Source organism: Engystomops pustulosus, chromosome 6 (genome assembly GCF_040894005.1).
Source record: "Engystomops pustulosus chromosome 6, aEngPut4.maternal, whole genome shotgun sequence".
NCBI lineage: Eukaryota > Metazoa > Chordata > Amphibia > Anura > Leptodactylidae > Engystomops > Engystomops pustulosus.
Genome location: NC_092416.1, coordinates 102,882,721 through 102,907,150, shown reverse-complemented (window position 1 = coordinate 102,907,150; position 24,430 = coordinate 102,882,721). Strand labels below are relative to the sequence as shown.

General features: G+C 46.4%; 1 protein-coding gene across 3 annotated transcripts in view; it reads left to right on the top strand.

The window, feature by feature from the left end:
- The window catches only part of CA11 (carbonic anhydrase 11), a 716,291-nt gene that overhangs the window by 460,403 nt on the left and 231,458 nt on the right, over positions 1 to 24,430 (top strand). The window lies entirely within an intron of this gene.

The following is a 24,430-nucleotide window of genomic DNA, read 5'->3' as shown; positions in this document are numbered from 1 at the left end:
GACTGGTGGAAAACCTGGGCATCGGAAAATAGCTCAGCAGCAGCAGGACAAGTGGTTTGTGACTGTGGGAAGGGTCCAGAAAACAGTTCCTCAGAGTATGCCGGTTCAAATGCCAAATTTTGGTGGGAGGGGGCAGACTGGGGGGAAGGAGGCTGAGGTGGAGGAGCTGGAGGAGTGCCTATTTCGGTGACATGGGTGGACTGCGTGGAAGACTGACTGGTGGACAAATGGCTAGAAGCATTGTCCGCAATCCACGACATCACCTCTTCGCACTGTTCTGGCCTCAACAGTGCTCTACCACGAGTCCCAGTAACTTGAGACATGATGAACCTAGGGAGTGTACCTCTGCGGCGTTCCCCTGTTCCCCCATCAGCAGGTGGTGTCTCACCCCCCCCAGGACCACGGCCTCTGACCGCTGCAGTAGTTGGACGCCCACGCCCACGTCCATGCCCTCGTCCTCTACCCCTAGCCCTCGGGTTAAACATTTTCCAAATTAAAGTGTAAACTTGAAAAAAAAAAAAAAATTTGTGTTTATTTTTCTTTATTTTTTTATTTTTTTTAACAAAACGCTGCTATCCTATTGCTATGGCTAGTTTCTAACCTACACTGACAGCACACAACTGGATTTTGTGCTTTGCAAGGTGAGTTTGAGCTATAAAATGAAATAAAGGTAAAAAAAAAAAAAAAAATCAGCAGACTCTGCCTAATTCTACTCAAACCCCTAATAAATTGTCCCACTTCGGTGTTTGAGGTGGATATGCGTGTCACTAAGAGCTAAACACAACGGTCGCAGGTCTCCCAGCAAATTCCTCACAGTATGGTACTAGCTGCACTACTAGTGCCAGCAAGCCCAGCCACAAGCAAACAAAAAAAAAGGAAAATATAACGCTATTGTAGGCCTAAGTAAGCCGTTGGGGTTCTCCTATGGCTATTTTCTAGCCTACAGTGAAAGCACACTGCTTTGCAATATGACTTTGAGCTATAAAAAGAAATAAAGGTAAAAAAAAATAAATCAGCAGACTCTGCCTAATTCTAATCAAACCCCTAATAAATTGTCCCACTTCGGTGTTTGAGGTGGATATGCGTGTCACTAAGAGCTAAACACAACGGTCGCAGGTCTCCCAGCAAATTCCTCACAGTATGGTACTAGCTGCACTACTAGTGCCAGCAAGCCCAGCCACAAGCAAACAAAAAAAAGGAAAATATAACGCTATTGTAGGCCTAAGTAAGCCGTTGGGGTTCTCCTATGGCTATTTTGTAGCCTACAATGAGAGCACACTGCTTTGCAAGATAAGTTTGAGTTTAAAATGAAATACAGCTATAAAAAAAAAAAAATCAGCAGACTGCCTAATTCTACTCAAACCCCTAATAAATTGTCCCACTTTGGTGTTTGAGGTGGATATGTGTGTCACTAAGAGCTAAACACAACGGTAGCAAGTCCCCCTGCAAATTCCTCACAATATGGTACTAGCTGCACTACTTGTGCCAGCAAGCCCAGCCACAAGCAAATAAAAAAAAAAAAGTATAACGTTATTGTAGCCCTAAGAAGAATCACTCCTGCCTAACACTATTCTAATAGAACACCCTAACGCTTTCCCTGACCAGCAGCAGCTCTCTCCCTAGCGGCATCCAGACACAGAATGATCCGAGCAGCGCAGGCAGGGGCTAGTCTATTCCAGGGTCACCTGATCTGGCCAGCTAACCACTGCTATCGACGTGTAAGGGTACCATGTCATGCTGGGTGGAGTGCAGAGTCTCTTGGCTTGTGATTGGCTCTGTTTCTGGCCGCCAAAAAGCAAAACGGCGGGAGATGCCATTTTCTAGAGCGGGCAAAGTATTCGTCCGAGCAACGAGCAGTTTCGAGTACGCTAATGCTCGAACGAGCATCAAGCTCGGACGAGTATGTTCGCTCATCTCTAGTTTTAAGCAATTCTCAGGTTATAACTTCAGTTCAGCTTATGTTAGTCTTCTTTTGCCAAGCAGGTAGAGATAAAATTGCAACAGACTAGAATGCTTTTCAGTTAAACTTAGGATAGTTTTATGTCCAAAGCACAATATGTTATATGTTGGTACTTTTTGTTGTAGTATAATTTATTTTGTAATGTTGTATTGTATGTTAATAAGAAAAAATTCTATAATTTTTTTTAAAACCTAAATCTGAAAGATGCTATGGCTTCATAATTTTCCAGTCAATCAAAATCTGAAAGTTGCTGTTTCAAAATAGTTTGCAGTTGCCTCAAAATCTGACAGACGCTTTCCTGTATTATCCAGCAATATCTTAAAGGCACTATGTGAGTCATTTAAAACAAATCTGAAAGGTACAGTCTTATTGTGGTGGTCCATCAAAATCTGAAAGTTGCTTTCACATTATAGTTTGCAGTTGCTTCAATATCTGAAAGGTGGTGTTACTGTAAAGTTTCCCTTTGCATCGAAATTTTAAAGTTGCTGTTGTGATATACTGTAGTTCGCAGTTGCATCAAAATCTGTAAGCCACCATCACATTATAGTTTGCAGTTGCATGAAATTTGATAAGTTGCTTTTGCCTTATAGTTTTCTACTCCATCAAAATCTGAAACATGCTGATGTTGTATATTTGGCAGTAAATTCAAAAACTGAAAAGCGCTGTTGCATTATCATTTTAAGCTCCCTGTATCAACCAGCAATATCTTAAAGGCAATCAATATACTGGAGTTTTCTGCTCCATCAAAGTGTAGGTGCCGTTGCATTATAGTATGCAGTTGCATGAAATTTGATAAGTTGCTTTTGCCTTATAGTTTTCTACTCCATCAAAATCTGAAATGTGCTGTCACATTGCAGTTTGCAGTTGCATTAAAAACTGAAAGGCTCTGTAGCATTATAGTTTGCAACTTAAATTCCAATAGTAACCTTACAGTAACCAAATGAGACCATTGGTCAAATCTAAAATATAAATTTTATTTATAGTTTTTCATAACATGACATTTCTAGATCTAGTGAATTAAAAATGCACATCAGAAGTAGTGGTTCTACAAATCAGTTCACACTAGTGGATTACAGGGCAATGTCATACAAGGAGGGAGTGCATTTTATGGTAGGTAAGGAAGGGGAGGGGAAGGGAAGGGCAGGCCAGTTTTAGACAAAGTGGGGCCCTGGGATAAAACTAATAGTGGGGCCCCAAAATAAAACTAATTTATGAATCAACACATTAATTGAGCTTGCTCCCTGTAGCTCTGCATAATAAAAACACTGCAGTTTACAAAGAGTAGTATCGCAAGGCAATCTGTAATATGGGACTGTAGGATAGAAGATAAATATGAAAGATGTTATAAATTCATAGATATGTAATGTTGCAGGGGAGACGACAGACAACGTGCTGAATATAACAATAAACTTTACTGAACTAGTAATAAATACAGAAAATGTCCATATAATGCAGATAATAATGCAGATGGATTTCCTTTAGCCTCACTGCAGGAATGGGGGTCTTTCTTCAGCTGCACGCCTGCGGGACGGGAGACTCCCTCTCCGTCCACGCTGTCCTAAGACCTCACCTGCAGACTGTCCTTTTCTGGTGCTCACCACCAGAGTTCTGGGCACAGTACTTTCTCCCCTTAGTACCAAGTAGGGGCTTATATCTTAGCCAGGAGCACACAGGCACAGCACCACTTCTGCCTCTTATCAGCTCCTCTGACCTTTCACACTGAATCACTTCCTTTTCCTGCTCCTTGCAGAATCTCCTCTTCTGTACCCTGGTGCCATCTACTGGACAAAGATCCACACTGCAGCCCCTTGTTACACCTCTTCCCCAGGGTTTAAGGGTTGCCGTCCCGACAACCTGAGTTTGCACAACATAATCCTCAAATCGAGTTGGCATTCTGCCAAAGTTGGAGCATTGAGAGTGTCGTAGTGGGGTAGCTTCCTCCACTGTAGTACTCTCTCTGTCTTCTCCCATCTCTGCGAGGGGCACATTCGTCCTGGGTTCCAGTGGTCGTTGACCAGCCATTGGGGGAAGCCACCACTCCTCATCAATAATCGCGGTAGCTGGAGGTTGCGGGACACTTTCGTTGGTAACAGGGGGTCTAGTAACAAAGGCACATGGCCTCAATAAATTCCGATGCACCATCCTTGTGGGTCCCTGCTTCCCTTCTTGTCTCACCTTGAATACCGGCATTTGTGGGTTTGGCTGCCGAACAACTTCATATGCTTGTGGTTCCCACCGCCAACACAGCTTTCCTCTCCTCTGGGCAACCAGGTTATACACGTCCTGTATTCTTTTACGATGATCTCCCATCCATGTCTGAGGAGTCCATTCTTCCACTTCATGTTCATTTGGGACCATCATGAGGCTGAAGGGACATCGACCATTTCTCCCAAACATTAGCAAGAAAGGCGAATATCCTCTAGTAGAGTGCACTGTATTATTGTAGACCCACACTAGCTCAGCCACAAAGTCAGGCCACCTTTCCCTCTTTTCCTCTTCTAGGGTTCGCAGCATTTGCAGCAAAGTTCTATTCATGCGCTCACAAGCACCATTACCTTGTGGGTGATAAGGGGTGGTCCGTGTCTTTCTAATCTGGTAAAGTCGGCACAGCTCTTCAATGACTTGTCCTTCAAAGCAGGCTCCTTGATCAGAGTGCAGTTGGTTGGGACATCCATACACCAGAATAAAGTTCTTCCATAAAGCCAAGGCGGCAGTTTCCGCCGTTTGATCACGTGTAGGGACAGCAACTGCAAACTTGGTAAAGTGATCAACGATGACCAACAAGTATTTGAACCCTCGCACAGATTCTGCCACAGTGAGGTAGTCCATCATAACTAGCTGTAATGGATAACAAGTTTGGATGTTTCTTACTGGTGCCTGTTGCTCTGATGCTCGAGCAAGTCCACAATTCCAGCATCTGTTACAAATATCCTCAGTTAGTCTCCTCAAGCTGGGGTGGAAATAATACCTTTGTAGCCACTCAAAAGTTTTGGAAGAACCAAAGTGTCCTTTTTTCTCATGCATCCATAGTACTATTCCCTCCACCTCCTTAGAAGGCATCACCACTTGCCAGGCCTATCTCTGAGGGGAGCTGCACTTGCCTGTAGAGTACCCCGGCTCGAACTTTCAGCCTCTCTCTCTGCTGCCTGAGCCTTTTCCCATCTGGTAAAAGGGCATCTCGCTCACCTGGTGTAGGACCATGTCCCATCTGTAGCCAATCTCGCACTTTTCGTATCTGGAGATCACTTTGCTGCCTATTCCTCCAATCTTCTTCAGACCCTCCAGTCCAAACCTCAGCTTCGATATCCTGAACTGCAACAGACCTATGAGGCAGCATGGGTTGACTGAAGTCAGGAGTCCCATCTCCTTCACGGTCTTCATCTGTGGTACCAGTGGGTCTCTCCACAGGGTTACGGGATAATGCATCTGCATTAGCATTTTCCCGTCCCGGATGGTACTGTGTTTTAAAGTTAAACTTACTGAGCCGGGCCATCCACCGCTGCTCCAACGCCCCCAACTTGGCATTCTCCAGATGAACTAAAGGGTTATTGTCGGTCATCAATGTGAACTGTGCCCCTGTTAAGATATCAGAGAACTTCTCTGTAATGGCCCAAACAACAGCCAGCAATTCTAGCTTGAATGAACTGTAGTTATCAGGGTTCTTTTCCCCATCTCTTAAAGTCCGGCTGGCGTATGCTATGACTCTCTCTTGGCCTCCTTGCACCTGGGTCAGCACAGCCCCCAAACCTTTCAAGCTCCCATCAGTCTGTAGCACAAAGGGCAAATTATAATCCGCATAAGCCAGAATCGGAGCACTGGTTTAGAGTCTCTTTAGTTCCAAAAAAGCCTGTTCTGCATCGTCATTCCAGGAGAGCACTCTTCGCTTGGCCTCCTCTGGGGTGGCTCACTGAAGAAGGGCATACAAAGGGGCTGCAATCTTAGCAAAGTCTTTAAGGAAACGCCTATAATAGCCCACTAAGCCCAAGAAGGACCGCAGTTCATTCACTGTACGGGGGGTTGGCCATTGCTGCACTGCACGTACCTTAGAGTCCACGGGCAGGACCCCATCTTTGGAAACGATATGGCCCAAATATTCTATGCTCTCCCGGGAACAAATGACATTTGTGGGGATTCAACTTCAAACCGTGGACCTCCAGTCTTGCTAACACCTGGTCAAGTTGCTTCAGGTGCTCCGTGAATGAGGAGGAAAATATGATAATGTCATCAAGGTAGATGAGCAGGCACTCATAGTTTAAGTCCCCCAGGCATAGCTCCATCAGTGTCTGGAACGTGGCAGGTGCATTGTTTAGTCCAAATGGCATGCGCAGGAACTCAAACAGCCCCATGGGGGTAACAAAGGCTGTGTTCTCACGATCCTTCTCAGCAATTGGCACCTGCCAGTACCCACTAGCCAAGTCCAGTGTAGAAAAGTATTGAGCACGCCCCAGTGCTGCCAACGAATCCTCAATGCGGGGAAGTGGGTAAGTATCTCTTACTGTGCAAGCATTAAGACGTCTGTAATCCACACAGAACCGGAGGGTCCCATCCTTTTTCTTCACTAACACAATTGGAGAAGCCCATGGGCTCTTGCTGGGATGGATGACCTCCTTCTCTTGCATTTGTTTTAACATGGCCTTGACCTCTTGATACAGGGCTGGAGGAATCTGTCGGTAACGCTGCCTGATTGGGTGAGCATCTCCAGTTGGGATCTCATGCTGTAGTGTCTGTGTAAGGCCAAAGTCTGCCTCATGTAGGGAGAAAGCACCAAGGTGGGCGGCTAGGACTGAGGATAGTTTGGACTTCTCTGCTGTGGTCAACCCTGCCCCTCTGAGCACACTTCATTCAGGATTTTCTCAGCCGAGAGGGGGTGGTTCTCTGCCCTCACTTGGCACAGGGTGACTACTCCCGCTTCTGTCCCACTGACCTCCAGTTCCCATGAAGACTGACCTGAGATCTGTACTTCCTGTACTGGATACACTTCTGCCATGTGCTCTCGGGGTGGCAATGTCACTACATGGTCATTCACGTTCATTACCCGAACCAGGACATGGCCATCTTGCACATCGCACAAGGTGCGGCCCACAGCTACTCCTTCCATTTGAAGACTGGGTTTCACCATCACTGTAGTACCTTGTAACTTTAGTCCCGTGCCTACAGGCAGTGGAACCAGCAACTCATGTCTTGCCGGCACACGTAATGCTCTGGGGTACTCTTATGCTTCCCAGTCGGCCAGTGACTCCTTCCAGCTCTGCCTTGATCCGGCACTGTCTAAAAGCTCTCTGTAAAGCTCTGTGGGGTGGACGATTATCAGGAACATGTTTCCAATACTTTGGCCCCAACTCACGAGCCATGAGTCTATCAAGGGCTTGCAACACATTCATGCCAAGGATAACTGGCACCTGAGAGTCCATGGTGTTCTGCACTACCACTACACCTTTTCCTTTCACCATACGACCCCAGATCTCGATGGCAGCTTGCATGACTCCCAGGGTTTGGATTGGAAGGTTATTGGCTGCTTTTAAGTTCACCCATGATGCGCTGTCTTTATACATATTTGTTGAGAAATGTCCTTCAAATGCTGCCCGGGCCAGGGTTGTAACTTGGGAGCCCGTATCTAGTAAACATGGCAACTCTACTCCGTTTAACTTGGCTCTGACCACCGGACTCTCACCAACTAAATCCTGGACTTCTAACAGGGGGCATAACTTCATGCTGCCTCCTGCAGTTTGCCCCACAACCGCAAGCGGATCTAGTTTAAATCCCCGGAGTTGGCAACAGCACCCCGTCGTGGACAGTTCCTGGCCATATGGCCTACTTCACCACACTCCCAACACTTCCGTCTGCTTTCGTTCCTGTTTACGGTACCTCGTTCTCTTGTAGCTCTATTTCTACCACTTTCCTGGTTATGCTGCATCAGCCCGCCATTTTGGGTACACAGTGTCTCTTTAAGGTCTCGAAGTGCTTCCTCCAGAGAATTCAGCCTGAACTCCAATGTTCTATCTCGAACGGGTGCTACCTGGATCTGCGTTGCACCAGGAGTTGCTTCACACTCTTCCTCTCTCTCAAGCGTGATGGCTTCTTTCAATACTGCGCCAGTGGCGCAGAGGCCCTGAAATAATCGCAAATGCTAGCTTATTGCTAGCTTTTGCGATTATTTTTCTCAATCCGCCACCTTCACGCCAGTGGGGCGTGAAGGGGTGTGAAGGGGCGTGAAGGGGGGGCGCGGCCGGCCGAGCGGGGGGCGCGGCCGGACTGGAGTGGGCCAGCGCGGGGCGTTACTAGAAAACAGCATCTAAGACATATATAATCATAGTTATCAAAATGCCAAAAGGTGCTGTTGCATTATAGTTTGCAGTTCCTGCCCAATTAAGAAAAATCTTAAAGGCTCAATATCAGTATAGTTTGTAATTTCATCAAAATCTGAAAATAATAATAGTACTGCTGTATGATGCTAGAACTGCAAATTGTACTAACAAGGGCCATGCACTTTACAATTATTTCATATTTCAACTTGTCCCTAATCAGAGTAGCCATATCTCCTTACCTAACTGCCATGGATATGACTATCCAGCAATCACAACGAGGCACAGGGATGGAGTGGGCCTCCACCTGCCAGCCGGCAGACTATGGGTGCATTGGATGGAAAGAAAATTATTTTTTTGCGCTCTGTCTGTGTGTTATCTATGACCCAGCAGGTTGGGACATCATCACACCTACACCTAGCAATGTGAAGACTGAAGACTGCCAGGAGTCCCGAGTTCTAATGAGTAGTCTTGTGCTATATTTTAAGAGGGACTGCAGATTCTAGACATGAATTTAATATGTGGGCTGTTATACAGTATTAAGGAGGGGAATGCTGAAACTTTAATAAATGGTGGGGTTCTGTGCTACACATTAATTGGGAACTGCTGTACTAAATAGTAATGTGGGGGTAGAAGTAACAGGTGTTGACAGTGATAAACATAAGTTAGGGAATGCTGTTTCTGTGGGTTCTGTATCTAAATAAGGACAAAGAGGGAGATGTATTAATTCTGTCATAATGTGCACTAAAAAATGTGCACCACATTTATAAAGGGTTTTAGACAGTTTTCTGGAACATCTACGACTAGTTCAACAAATGGGACGTGACCCATCAAAGGGGTATGTGGCCTTGTGCCAAAAAGGTCAGTGCACCAAAAATAATGCTGACCCAACAAAATTTTGTCCTAGTTTTCTGGCATAAAGTAAGCCAACTAATAATCCCTAAACCAGCACTATCGACTAAAAAATTAAAAATTTATACCTTAGAAAAAATGGTGCTGCTCAGTGTGATCTGTTTGGAGTAGTAGTAGTGGTGTGGAGGAGTAGTAGTTCTGTGGAGGAGTAATAGTTCTGTGAAGTAGTAGTAGTCGTATGGAGGAGGAGTTGTCGTGTGGAGGAGTAGTCATTCTGTGGAGAAGTAGCCGTGTGGAGGAGTAGCCGTGTGGAGGAATAGTACTTCTGTGGAGGAGGAGCAGTCATTCAGTGGAGGAGTGGTTGTAGGAGTAGTCATTGTGTGGAGGAGTAGGCATTATGTTGAGAAGTAGTCATTCTGTGGAGGAGGAGTCAATGTTCTGTGGAGGAATAATAGTAGTTCTGTGGAGGAGTTTGGAGTGCAGAGGAGGTTGTGTACTATCATGTTCCAGAAAACATACACTGCCTTGGATGCATTTAGTTATATGGCCTCCGATACGGAGTCTGCCAGTGGGGACTAGTGTCCATTTTATTTGTCCATATCGTCCTCACTGAGTGACTCCGTGAAACCCCTGAGAAGGCGCCTTTGCAGTAGTGCTGAAGTGCCTGGGGCTTCTGCTGAAGTGCCTGGGGATTCTGACCCCACAAGGGTGTCCCCCCAGCAACTACGCCCCTGAGGTCCCTGATTTTATGTCCAGTCCTGGGATACACAGAGACACGGCAATGCTCGGAGCAGTGGACTATTTTTTTTTAGTGAGGACCTAATTGGTCTGATTGTATCCCAGAACAATCTCTATGCTGCACAATATATTGCCTAAAACCCCAATTCTTTTTATGCACAACCCCACAGGTGGACTCCTGTCAGTGCAGCAGAGATGGAGAAGTATTGTGACATAGTACTTCTTATGGGACTGGTAAAAAAGCCCGCTATTAGGGATTTCTGGAGCACAGACCACACCCCGATATTCCGCATGGCGATAAGTAGGATGAGCTTTGAAACCATCCATAAGTTTATGTATTTTGCCGACAATGTGCAGTGCCCACCCAGAGATGGCCCCAGATATGATAGATTGTATAAGGTTTGGCCCATATTAGACTATCTAAGTGCCCGATTTATGGAAGTGTATACTCCAGTGAGGGACATGTCAATAGACGAGTCCCTAGTACATTTCAAAACAATTGTAAAAAACATAGAACAGAGGATGGTGCTTCAGGTGATATAGTCTGGCAAAAACTTAAAGTTGTAGGTTATTGTGCTCACCTGTTAAATACTTGTACAGTGCACATAGCTCTCTTAAAGATCACCCCCCACGGTGGGGTCCTGTAATGGTGATTGGCACAAGCAGCTCCCAGGCTCCAAAATGGAAACCAGTCACCTATATATGGGCTAGGGTACAGAGTAGTATAGAGAAGAAAAGGCCAAAGGAGGGGGAAGGACACTTTACCAAATAACCACTAGTAGGAGTGTCAGTATTAATTATGATGACTAATTCTACTCATAAGAAAGAAAAAGTGTTTTTATTGAGCAAAAGAGTGGATGATTAACATTCCTTATAACGCTTTTTGAAATTTGAACTAAAGGAATAATGTTAAGAATAATAATTATAATAATGTTAATCAACCTCTCTTTTGCTCACTTTTTCTTATTTATGAGTAGAACTAGTCATCATAATTAATACTGACACTCCTACTAGTGCTTATAGAACCCCCCCCCCCCACCTTTGGTACATTTCAATGGGATACTTCAGTTCCACCAGTACCTACCAAATAAGAGGGCAAGCTATAGCGTGATTTATAAGCTGTGTGCTGTGTGCATCAGGGTACACTTAAAGGTTCAGAGTATATGAAGGGAAGGACTTTATAATAGTGCCCCCAGAATAGCCTCCCTTCCTGGGAATTGTTTGAAAGATAGTCTGGGATTTGGCGCTCCCACTTTTGGACCAGGGGTACCACCTCTACCTGGACAATTTTTATACTAGCCATTAGCCTGTTCAAGAGCCCCACTTCCAGACAAACTGCGGCATGCAGCACTGTTACGAAAAATCAGAGAGGTCTCCCAAAGTTGCTGCTAGGGGAAAAGCTCAGGAGGCATGAGAGCCGAGCACTATGCAGCGACTTAATATTATGTGTCAAGTAAAAGTACAAGAGAGAGGTCCTTGTATTAACAACAATACATGGGCACACCAGCACCCCTGCCCCTGTGCGAGGTAACAGTACAGAAATCCCCAAGCTGGACTGCATTTTGGATTACAATAGGAGGGGTCGACTTGTCAGACCAGGTGCTTCAGCCATATAACCCCATGCGGAAGTCGAGGTTGTGGTACAAGAAGATGGCCGTGCACATCATGCAGATAGCACTATATAATGGTTACGTGTTACATCGACGTGCAGGATAGAAGGGAACTTTCCTAGATTTCCAAGAGGTGGTAGTCAAGCAGTTGATTTTTGGAGACCAGGAAGAAGAAAGTGCTAGTACATCTGGAAAAGAGGCCACAACACGCATTGTACCAGTGCACTTTCCAGGAGAAGTTCTCCAAACTGCCAGCAAGGGAATGACACAGAAAAAGTGCAGGGTGTGCTCCAAAAGGGGCATAAAAATATAAACCATATAATAGTGTGACACATGGTCCGAGAAACCAGGTTTATGCATGAAGGATTGCTTTCGAATTTATCACATGTGCCTGGATAAATACCCTGAATGATGCACTCTCACACAGCTTATACATCATTCTGCTTGCCGCACCTTCCCTGCTGAGCTCTGCTGTGTCCCCAGCCTGTAGATTATTGCCACATATGGAGTATTGCCATGCCCGGGAGAACACGCATCATGATTTTTGGGGTGTAGCTCAGGGGTTAAAAATCTCATACAACTATCATACAATTCTTTGAGGGGCGTCCTTTCCTAAAATGCGGTCACTAGTCAGGGGTTTCTATCGTACTGGTACCACAGGGGCACCCCAACACCAGTCTAGTGAAAAACAAAATTTTATATTTTTTGTTACTTAGTTGGTGTCTCATTATTTAATCCACAATTATTTAATAGATTCTAACACCATTTGGATCTTATCATGTTAATATAATAATAATTCTTTATTTATATAGCGCACACAGATTACGCAGCGCTGCACAAAGCATGTCAAATTGGTCCCTGTCCCCATGGGACTCACAATCCAAACAGCCTAACAGTGTATTTTTGGAGTGTGGGAGGAAACCCATGCAAACATGGAGAGAACATACAAACTCTTTGCAGATGTTGACCTGGGTGGGCTTTGAACCCAGGACCCCAGTTCAGCAAAGCAGAAGTGCTACCCACTCAGCCACCCTGCCGCCCTAATATGAAGGAACTCCCATTTCTCCCAAAGATAATGGTATGAAAACATTTATAAATACGTAAAAAAGTTTATAGCAGCACTCATAGCTATAAATATATATATTTAAAAAACTGGTAGGATTATGATCTTGATTGGATTAATACTTGCTATCAATGCTAATTCTATTTTCCGTATTCTATGTAGTTCCATTTTAACTCTACCTATTAAATTAATCTACCTGGAATTAATTTTTATTGTTGTTTGTTATAGTGATTCCTGTCACGGGTGCTCCTCTCTGTGGCAGCGCTCCCATCCACCAGTCCTCACTTACCTCTCCACGTTCCTGCTCACGTCCTGGCTGGCAAGCGTGCACTCCTGCTTCCTAGGGCGCGCGTGTCGGCACACGCAGATTTAAAGGGGCTGGCAACATCCACGATTTCCTTGCTTCTCCCAGCAATCCCCGCCAGGTCTTAGTGCTTACTGCCTATGAGAAAGCTTCCTTCAGCGTACCTTGCTCCTGCTCTGATCTCCCTTTTTGACCCCCGACCTGACCAACCTTGGCTCCAGTTCTCTCTAGGCCTGACGCGGAGAAGCCCTTTCATCTTGAGGTTGATTCATCCTCTATAGGTGCTGGGGTTGTGCTCACCCAGAAAGAGCCTAATGGCGGTACTCTCATTTGCGTTTTTTTTTTCTCTAATACTTTTTCCCCCACAGAGAAGAATTGGAAATATAGAACTGTTGGTAATCAAACTTGCTCTGGAGGAATTGCGATATCTTCTGGAAGGAGCTCATCATCCTGTATCTTTTCTTCTGCTCACCACCCACAGTCAAATGGTGAACTAGAAAGGGTGAATCAGACTCTGGGATATTACCTCCGCCACTTGGTCTCTGGTCTTATCTTCTACCACAGGCTGAATTCTCCTATAACTCACTGGACTCTGGTTCTGCTGGGGCAGCTCCCTTGTTTGTGATTTATGGACAAATTCCTTGCCCTCCTCTTCCTCTGTCCATTCCCTCGGATGTCCCTGTGGTAGAGGAACTGGCACAGGACCTTAATCTATTTGGGAGCAAACCCATTAGTCTCTCCTCCGAGCCACTGACCGCACCATAGCCCAAGCTGATAAGAAGCATAGGACTTCTCCTGTCTTCTCTCAGGTGACAAGGTGTGGTTATCTTCCAGATATGTCCGGCTGAAGATAACTAGCTACAAGTTTGGTCTACGCTTCTACGGTCCATTTGAGATGATTAGATGCAAAAATACGGTGCCATACAAGCTCCGCCTTCCTCCTACAATGTGCATCCTGAACATCTTCCATGTGTCCCTCCTGAAACCTGTCATCTTGAACCACTCAGCAATCTCCTTCTCCTGCTACAGAGGCTTATTCCATGGATATCTACCATGCTAAGGAGGTATTGGTCATGAAGACTGTGAGAGGAAAGCGGTTTTCCTTGTTGACTGGAAGGGGTTCAGGCCTGAGGAGAGATCCTGGGAGCCTGAAGAGAATATTCTGGACTGTAGTCTCCTGCAAAGATTTCTTCAGACCAAGAAGAGGGGGGGGGCTGAAGGTGGGGGGATACTGTCACGGGTGCCCCTGTGAACCACGTATCAGATCGCAGACACACCCATGCCCCTTTCCGTGCCCCGTCCCCCGGTCCTCATTTACCTATTAGCGCTCCTGCTCCTGTCCTGGCTGGCCAGTGTGCGTGTCCTCGCACCCTAGGGCACACGCGTGCCGGCACTCAAAGATGGCCACTTCCAGGTTTTCCTTAAAAGCACGACTTCTCCCAGCAACCCCCGCCGGATCTTAGTGCTTATTGCTTATGCGTACCTTGCTCCTGCTCTGATCTCCCATTGTGACCCCGGACCTGACCTAGCACCTGCCCTGACTATCGGCGTGCTATGGTGAAGCCCGGATTCCACTTAGATAGCGGTCCCAGGTGTTGGCTTGTGTCATCATCTGCAGTGGTCCAGGGGGCTCATTGACCCCAAGCCTTGACAATTCCTGGATAGGCAAGTCCTTTATTTGCCCATATAAATGGGTATGATTTCCTCAAGGACTCATTCAATCCCCCTATACTTTTTTCTTGAAAAATAATTTCCACAGTATAATTTTCACAGGAATCAAGCATTTCGACCCATTGGGCCACCATACACTAGTAACAGGTGAGCAGTGATACAGTTATAGGGAGTTTTTAAAATACATAAGTTTTCTTGATAGGTATTATTGTCTCAGTTCTACTAGTTTCCCTTTCAGGTCCTTATGTAACGGGCTGGGGACCAGTAAGTATGCAAGAGCCAAATTGGCTTATTTCTCATTTAGCCCCAGGGGCCTAGTAAGTTCCTTATAATTTAACACTTAACATTAACCGTTAAATAGTAAACAGTAAGGGCCGGGACGGAAGTCTGCCTGAGTGGATGAGAGCCACAATCCTGTCTCCATCCTGGTCATCCTATCTTCTCCTGGGTCGTCCTCTGCTCCGCTGGTGCTGGTCATCCTCCAGTGTCCTCCTCTAGCCTTCTGGTGGCCGATGCGAAGTCCATCTCTGCTTCAGGCTTTGACCGAAAGTTTGTGCCGCAGCACTTCTGGTTTTGGTCCCTCCTCTGCCGCTCTGCTCTCTGGATGCTCCTCTCCCTAGTACTAACAGTGCAGCTGCACACATATACATACAGTGGAGGGAGTATAGTACCATGTAGCATAAAAATTTAAATCTATATTTCCCTGAGTTTCCTTCTCATATTCCACTGTTATGGTAGACTCCTACATATACATCGTGGTTGACTTCAATAAACACAAAACCTATCTACAAAAAAGCCATTCCAACCAAAGAATTATAAAGTACAATTAATCTTTATTACAAATCAAATGACAAACACTTTAAAAGCAACAAGAACAGGCTGGTCACATAGAAGGGAAAGCGGAGACACTACACAAAATCAGACAAATCTTGCAGGGTGGTACATGGGAATGAGTGCTACCCTCCTAGGGGGAGGTGTGCCTGAGGAGATATGCTATAAGTCCAAAAGGAGGAATGATCCTAAAATCGATGTACAATGTTTAAAGTGCATAGTGCCTGTGCATCCCAATAGGGGGCATATCTTAATCTAAAAGCACACATTTCATTATAGCTTATCATGGAACAAATAAGACAGCTCTATTATATGTCCTATTCTAAAGGTAAACAAATATATTTGTCATGATAGCAGTGAAGTAATCATATTGCACATACCCATTGTAGTAAGTTCGCCTGCCGTCTGACACAGAAGCCCCGACGCGCGTTTCGGCGCTAGCCTTCGTCTGGGGGTAATGTGTGACTAGGACACCTGGGTTTTTAAATAAGCAGTGGCCAATAGTAGAGAGGAAAACCTCTCTGTACCTGTCAGGTGGTGAATATCATTTCCGGTCAGCGCTATTGAGCGCACGCCGTCCCGGGGGTGACACTCCCTCACCCGTATCCAACCCGGAACACGTGACCCACCACATGATGGTGACGTCACGCCGGGGCACGTGATGCGGGTAATGGATCAGGTGATCGGGGGGCGTGTCTCCCACCGAGCGTGTGCGCTGCTGATCGGGACCTGACAGGTAAAGTGAACACTAGAAACCGTTGTCATGGGAGCACTTTCTATAGGGAGTCATATATGAGAAAACTTATCTATTTATACACAAAATAAGGAGAAGAGGAGGAGGGACAGAGGGAAAGAGTTAAAAAGGGGTCTTACAACGTATTAAACGAAGGACACATATATCACGGGGTTCAGTCCGGAAGTGACTACAAACTAAATATGCAAGACATTATTATTAAAGTGCATGAAAAGTGAATAAATCACTGTGTATATCATTTTTTGAGAAAATGTATTCTATATAAACCTATATTAAAGTGCATTCTACCTTAACAATACTCAAACGCATTGCTCCTCTCCCTCCAGCACAGGATCGCTGCACCAGAGTCGTTCTGGTAAGCTTCCCTCAAGAGAGGGAGATACGAGGGTGCAAATGAGTATTCCACTGGTGCCTGGCCCACCCGTCATCATACGACAGCCATCTTGAGTTCCTTGGGGGGATCTCTTCCTGCTGTGCCTTCTGCCCCTTAAAAGGTGCATGGGGCTGTGTACCTTTCCTCCCTGGTATAACACCCTGTGGGGTCCTGTAATAGGATAGTTATGCTTCCGGACCCTACTATATAAAAGACCCTGTGTGCGGTTACCCATAGCAACCATCCACCCATCTATCTGTGCCTTTGGATTCTGCTACAGTAAAGACCCTATTTGTGGTTTCCAATAGCAACCATTTGCCCATCTGTCTGCACATTACTATGGACTCTGCTACATAAAGTCCTCTGTATGTGGTTACCCATTCACCCATCTGTCTGCACTGCACTGTACCTCTGGACTGCTCTGTGTGTGGTTCACTCATTTAACTATTTGTACAGTAGCTTCAGACTCTGCTATATAATAATCCAGTGACATGCTGCTCACAGCACCTACACACCCAGCTGTTTGCACAAACATCTTAAGCGGATGATTATTGCAACATCCATTTAACTGTCGATACAGGGTCTCTGGACTGTACACTTTAACATTCCAGTGTGTTGTCACCCATAGCATTCCTCTATTCAACCACTTGTGAAGTACCTCTCTGATATCTAACAACCCTACTATTCCAACATGGGTTATGAATGGGTGTTAGACTAAAATTAAAACTCCAGGTGATCCCTCCAGGCATCCTTCTGAAGATGAGTCTGAAATCGGAGATCCACCCTCCCAGTCTCTGCAGGTGTTAGATGGCAATACACCTCCTTCCATTGTTGCTTTGTATTAAATTTGGGTGAATTTGCTGTACAAAAGCTGGAGTGCTTCTTCTTTTCCAGATTAGGTGCTCCAGTGTGGTCCCTTGGCTCTACACCCTCCATGTTTGATGGCTCCATGAGCTCACCGGGGCCAAGTTCCCATTCAGAATTGGAGTCTCCGTCAGTCACCATCGATGAAAAGTTTGCTGAGGTCCTGATGGCAATCAAATCATGTCAGTCCATAATGGTTACAAAGGTGGAGGAACTGCGACAGGACTTCGTGATTCTCCACCATGACATCCAGAAGGTCAGGGGACGTATGGAGGATTTAGAGCATAGAATATCAATTGTTTAAGATGTTCAACGTCCCTATGCCGACACAAATGGCTGACCAGCAGCAACAGATGAAAGCCACTGTAGACCGTGCAGATGACTTTGAAAACAGGCTTAGATGCAACAGCGTCCGCATTGTGGGTCTTCCTGAAAAATCGGAGGGTGCCAATCCTGTGGGTTTTCTAGAACAGTGGCTCAAGGATATCCTCCCTGCTGACACCCTTCCCTCCTTTATCAATGTTTATCAACCATCCTATGCTGGCCCACCTGGGGGTCCCCCAAGGCCATTACTTGCCAGGCTCCTGCATTTTCGGGACTGTGACAGCATTCTCAAAGACCTTCGTGAGCATGTTGATGTCAATTCAACAAAAACAGAGTATCCTTGTACCCTGATTGTTCTGCCTCAGTCAGGAAGCAGTGTACTAACTTTTTTTTTTTCCTTTTTTTTTTTTAATTGAAAAGGCATATTTTAATAATTCATACCATTACAGAATTTTTGTTTTCAGATTCTTACATATCTACACAAATTACAATTAGTATACCCCTTCTCCTAACCCCCCCCCCTCCCTTCCCACCCAACCCTGGAGTAGGTAGAGGCACAAAAAACTAAACAAAACAAAACAAAACAAAAAAAAGTAACTGCATAAATATTTTCAGCTTAGCCGTATATTCGTTAGAGAGATTAATCCTCCATATATTTTAGCCATTTCCCCCATCTTTTTTCACATATATTTATTTTACCCTGGGCACTTAACCATATAGGGCTACTAAATGCACCTGCTTTTCCCAAAAAAACTAATGTTGGAGGTTTTTCAGAAATCCAAAAACATAATATACTCCTTCTCGCCAAAAAGAGCATCTGAGAGATTATCCTTTTCTCCTCTTTGCACATTTGAAAATTTTTAACATACCCCAGAATCCCAACCCATGGATCCAAAACCATTGTAACTAGAGATGAGCGAACATGCTCGTCCGAGCTTGATGCTCGGTCGAGCATTAGCGTACTCGAAACTGCTCGTTGCTCGAACGAATACTTCGCCCGCTCGAGAAAATGGCAGCTCCCGCCGTTTTGCTTTTTGGCGGCCAGAAACAGAGCCAATCACAAGCCAGGAGACTCTGCACTCCACCCAGCATGACGTGGTACCCTTACACGTCGATAGCAGTGGTTGGCTGGCCAGATCAGGTGACCCTGGGATAGACTAGCCGCTGCCCGCGCTGCTCGGATCATTCTGTGTCTGGATGCCGCTAGGGAGAGAGCTGCTGCTGGTCAGGGAAAGCGTTAGGGTGTTCTATTAGCTTACTGTTAGGCAGGAGTGATTCTCCAAGAACCCAACAGCCCTTCTTAGGGCTACAATAACGTTCTACTTTTTTTTTTTTTATTTGCATCTAGTACCATTTTGTGAGGAATTAGCAGGGGGACTTGCTACCGTTGTGTTTAGCTCTTAGTGGCACACATATCCACCTCAAACACCAAAGTGGGAAAATTTAGTAGGGGTTGGATTTCAATTAGGCACAGTCTGCCATTTTTCCTTTTTTATTTTACGTTTATTTTGTTTAATAACTCAGTGTCATCTCATCTGGCATAGTAGTGTGCTTTCATACTTGGCTAGAAAATAGCCATAGGAGAATCCAAACGGCTTACGCCTACAGTAGCGTTATATATTTGATTTCTGGTTGATCTGCTGGTGGCTGTACTTGCTGCAGTGCATCTACTAGCCAATTGTCAGCAATTTGTAGTGAGACTTGCGACCGCTGTGTTTTGCGCTTAGTGACGCACATATCCATTGCAAAGACCGAAGTGGGAAAATTTAGTAGGGGTTGGATTTCAATTAGGCACAGTCTGCCATTTGTCCTTTTTTATTTTACGTTTATTTTGTTTAATAACTCAGCGTCATCTCATCTGGCATAGTAGTGTGCTTTCATACTTGGCTAGAAAATAGCGATAGGAGAATCCAAATGGCTTACGCCTACAGTAGCGTTATATATTTGATTTCTGGTTGATCTGCTGGTGGCTGTACTTGCTGCAGTGCATGTACTAGCCAATTCTGAGCAATTTGTAGTGAGACTTGCGACCGCTGTGTTTTGCGCTTAGTGACGCACATATCCATAGCAAAGACCGAAGTGGGAAAATTTAGTAGGGGTTGGATTTCAATTAGGCACAGTCTGCCATTTGTCCTTTTTTATTTTACGTTTATTTTGTTTAATAACTCAGCGTCATCTCATCTGGCATAGTAGTGTGCTTTCATACTTGGCTAGAAAATAGCCATAGGAGAATCCAAACGGCTTACGCCTACAGTAGCGTTATATATTTGATTTCTGGTTGATCTGCTGGTGGCTGTACTTGCTGCAGTGCATGTACTAGCCAATTCTGAGCAATTTGTAGTGAGACTTGCGACCGCTGTGTTTTGCGCTTAGTGGCGCACATATCCATAGCAAAGACCGAAGTGGGAAAATTTAGTAGGGGTTGGATTTCAATTAGGCACAGTCTGCCATTTGTCCTTTTTTATTTTACGTTTATTTTGTTTAATAACTCAGTGTCATCTCATCTGGCATAGTAGTGTGCTTTCATACTTGGCTAGAAAATAGCCATAGCAATAGGATAGCATCGTTTGGTTTTAAAAATTCAAAAACACAAAAAAAAACAAAAAAAACAAAAAAAAAACAAAAAACACAAAAAAAAACAAAAAACACAAAAAAAAGTTAAAAAAAAATTAAAGTTATAACTCTCATTTTAAAAATGTTTAACCCGAGGGCTAGGGGTAGAGGACGAGGGCGGGGACGTGGGCGTCCAACTACTGCAGGGGTCAGAGGCCGTGGTCCTGGGCGGGGTGAGACACCACCTGCTTATGAGGGAGCAGGGGAACGCCGCAGAGCTACACTCCCTAGGTTCATGTCTGAAGTTACTGGGACTCGTGGTAGAGCACTGTTGAGGCCAGAACAGTGCGAACAAGTGATGTCGTGGATTGCTGACAATGCTTCGAGCAATTTGTCCACCAGTCAGTCTTCCACGCAGTCCACCCATGTCACCGAAATCGCCACTCCTCCAGCTCCTGCACCTCAGCCTCCTCCCCCCCAGTCTGCCCCCGAGGGATCGGAGGATGATGAGGTGACAGACCCAAGCTGGGTTGAGAGGCCGGGTGAACACAGTGCTTCTGAGACGGAGGAGAGTCCTCGACCAGAACAGGTTGGAAGAGGCAGTGGTGGGGCCAGACGGAGAGGCAGGGCCAGAGCTGGTGCATCAGCGCCAAATGTGTCAACTAGTGAAGCTCCCGTGGTGAGGGCTCTTGCGGCGAGGGCTAGATCTTCAGAAGTCTGGAGGTTCTTTAAGGAAACACCGGATGACCGACGGACTGTGGTGTGCAACATTTGCCAAACCAGGCTCAGCAGGGGTTCCACCACTACTAGCTTAACTACCACCAGTATGCGCAGGCATATGAATGCTAAACACCCCACTCAGTGGCAACAAGCCCGTTCACCTCCGGCCGTGCACACCACTGCTCCTTCCCCTGTGTCAGCTGATAGTCAGCCCCCTGCCCAGGACCCTGCCACAAAAACCCCATCGTCGCCTCCACGATCCTCCACAGCATCCACCAGCGTTCAGCTCTCCATACCCCAGACGCTGGAGCGGAAACGCAAATATAGTGCAACCCACCCGCACGCCCAAGCCCTTAATGTGCACATCTCCAGATTGCTTAGCCTGGAGATGCTGCCCTATAGGCTAGTAGAGACCGAGGCCTTTCGCAACCTCATGGCGGCGGCCGCCCCTCGGTATTCGGTCCCCAGCCGCCACTACTTTTCCCGATGTGCCGTCCCAGCCCTGCACCAGCACGTGTCAGACAACATCACCCGTGCCCTGACCAACGCCGTTTCTGACAAGGTCCACCTGACCACGGACACGTGGACGAGTGCTGCCGGGCAGGGCCACTATATATCGCTGACGGCACATTGGGTTAACTTGGTGGAGGCTGGGACCGAGTCTGACCCTGGGGCTGGTCATATACTGCCAACACCGAGGATTGCGGGGCCTACCTCGGTCCAGGTGTTTCAGGCCTACTATGCCTCCTCCTCCTCCCACCCCTCCTCCACCTCCTCCTCCGAACTACCATCCGTGGGCACGGCACCATCAGTCGGTAGCTCTAGGCACAGCAGCAGTGCCGTCGCTAAGCGACAGCAGGCGGTGCTCAAACTGCTGAGCCTAGGCGACAAAAGGCACACCGCCCAAGAGCTATTACAGGGCATCACGGCGCAGACTGATCTGTGGCTGGCACCGCTGAACCTGAAGCCAGGCATGGTTGTGTGTAACCTGGTGGCGGCTCTGCAACTCGGCAGACTGACACATGTGCCATGCCTGGCCCATTTGTTAAATCTGATAGTTCAGCGTTTCCTCAAGACATACCCCAATCTGTCTGATTTGCTCACGAAGGTGCGCCGCATCTGTGCGCATTTCAGGAAGTCCAGCCCAGATGCTGCCACTCTCAGGGCAGCGCAGCGCCGCCTCCAACTGCCCGCTCACCGACTGTTGTGCGACGTGCCCACGAGGTGGAATTCAACACTGACCATGTTATCCAGAGTTTACCAGCAGCGCAGAGCGATTGTAGACTGCCAGATGTCAACTTCCACCAGAAGTGGTAGTCAGGTCAGTCAGCTTCCTCAAGTCTACAATGAGGAGTGGACGTGGATGTCTGATATCTGTCAGGTGCTGAGTAACTTTGAGGAGTCAACACAGATGGTCAGTGGCGATGCCGCCATCATCAGCCTCACCATCCCGCTGCTTGGCCTGTTGAAAAACTCTCTGATCAGCATGAAGTCGGAAGCTTTGCGCTCGTCACAAGAGACGGGGGAAGAAGATTCCCTTGTTGATAGCCAAAGCACCCTCAGGTCTGTTTCTCAGCGCATATCGGAGGAGGTGGAGGTGGAGGAGGATGAGGAGGAAGAGGAGGAGAATGTTGGCGAGACACAAGAGGGGACCATTGTTGAGTCCTTCACTGTTCAGCGTGTATGGGCAGAAGAAGAGGAGTTGGAGGAGTTGGAGGAGGAGGAAATGGACAGTCAGGCCAGTGAGGGGAGTGAATTCTTACGCGTTGGTACTCTGGCGCATATGGCAGATTTCATGCTAGGCTGCCTATCCCGTGACCCTCGCGTTCAAAGAATTTATTCCAGCACCGATTACTGGGTGTTCACTCTCCTGGACCCACGGTACAAGCAAAATCTTTCCACTCTCATCCCTGCAGAGGAAAGGAGTGTGAGAATGCATGAATACCAGCAGGCCCTGGTGCACAAGCTGAAACAGTATTTCCCTTCTGACAGCGCTAGCGGCAGAGTGCGTAGTTCTGCGGGACAAGTAGCGAGGGAGAGTAGGCGAGCAGGCAGCTTGTCCAGCACTGGCAAGGGTACGCTTTACAAGGCTTTTGCCAGCTTTATGTCACCCCAGCAAGACACTGTCACCTGTCCCCAGTCTCGGCAGAGTAGGGCTGATCTTTACAGAAAGATGGTGAGGGAGTACGTAGCTGACCATACCATCGTCCTAAATGATCACACAGCTCCCTACAACTACTGGGTTTCAAAGCTGGACATGTGGCACGAACTGGCGCTGTACGCCTTGGAGGTTCTTGCCTGCCCTGCCGCTAGCGTCTTGTCCGAGCGGGTTTTCAGTGCAGCTGGTGGCATCATCACAGATAAGCGTACACGCCTGTCGACTGACAGCGCTGACAGGCTGACGCTTATTAAAATGAATAAAGGCTGGATTTCTCAGAATTTCCAATCTCCACCAGGTGAAGGAAGCTCAACCTGAATAATTGATCCACTCCTCCTCCTCCTCATTTTCCTCCTTCTCCTCCTCTTTGTACAGTAAAACAGAGGAAACTGGCTATTTTTTGACAGGGCCCACTGGCTCTTGCTATAGTACTTTATGCATTTAATGTTTCTGGAGGGCCACCTACCCGGTCCTCTGTTTGAAACAATTTTTGTGAGTGCCACATACAGGCACTCAATCTATTCCATTTTTCTGGAGGGCCACCTACCCGGTCCTCTGTTTTAAAAAATTTTTGGGACTGCCACATACAGGCACTCAATCTATTCCATTTTACTGGAGGGCCACCTACCTGCTCCTCTGGTTTGAAAAATTTTTGGGACTGCCACATACAGGCACTCAATCTATTCCATTTTTCTGGAGGGACACCTACCTGCTCCTCTGGTTTGAAAACTTTTTGGGACTGCCACATACAGGCACTCAATCTATTCCATTTTACTGGAGGGCCACCTACCTGCTCCTCTGGTTTGAAACATTTTTGGGACTGCCACATACAGGCACTCAATCTATTCCATTTTTCTGGAGGGACACCTACCTGCTCCTCTGGTTTGAAAACTTTTTGGGACTGCCACATACAGGCACTCAATCTATTCCATTTTACTGGAGGGCCACCTACCTGCTCCTCTGGTTTGAAACATTTTTGGGACTGCCACATACAGGCACTCAATCTATTCCATTTTTCTGGAGGGACACCTACCTGCTCCTCTGGTTTGAAAACTTTTTGGGACTGCCACATACAGGCACTATCCAAATTAAATTGTCTCCATAGCAGCCTCCACACGTTGTCTCCATTGCTACCTCCAAAAGTCGTCCATATAGCTGCCTCCATACATCCTCCCCTTATCAAACGAGGTGTGTCAGGCAGAAATTTGGGTTGTTTTCATGGATTCCACATCAAAGTTGTTAACTTTGTCGCCACCCTGCTGTGTTATCCACAAAATATACTGGCAAACTTTTATGATTAACCGATATTATTTCAGCGCTTCTTGCGCAGCTGTTTACATTCCCCTCACCCGC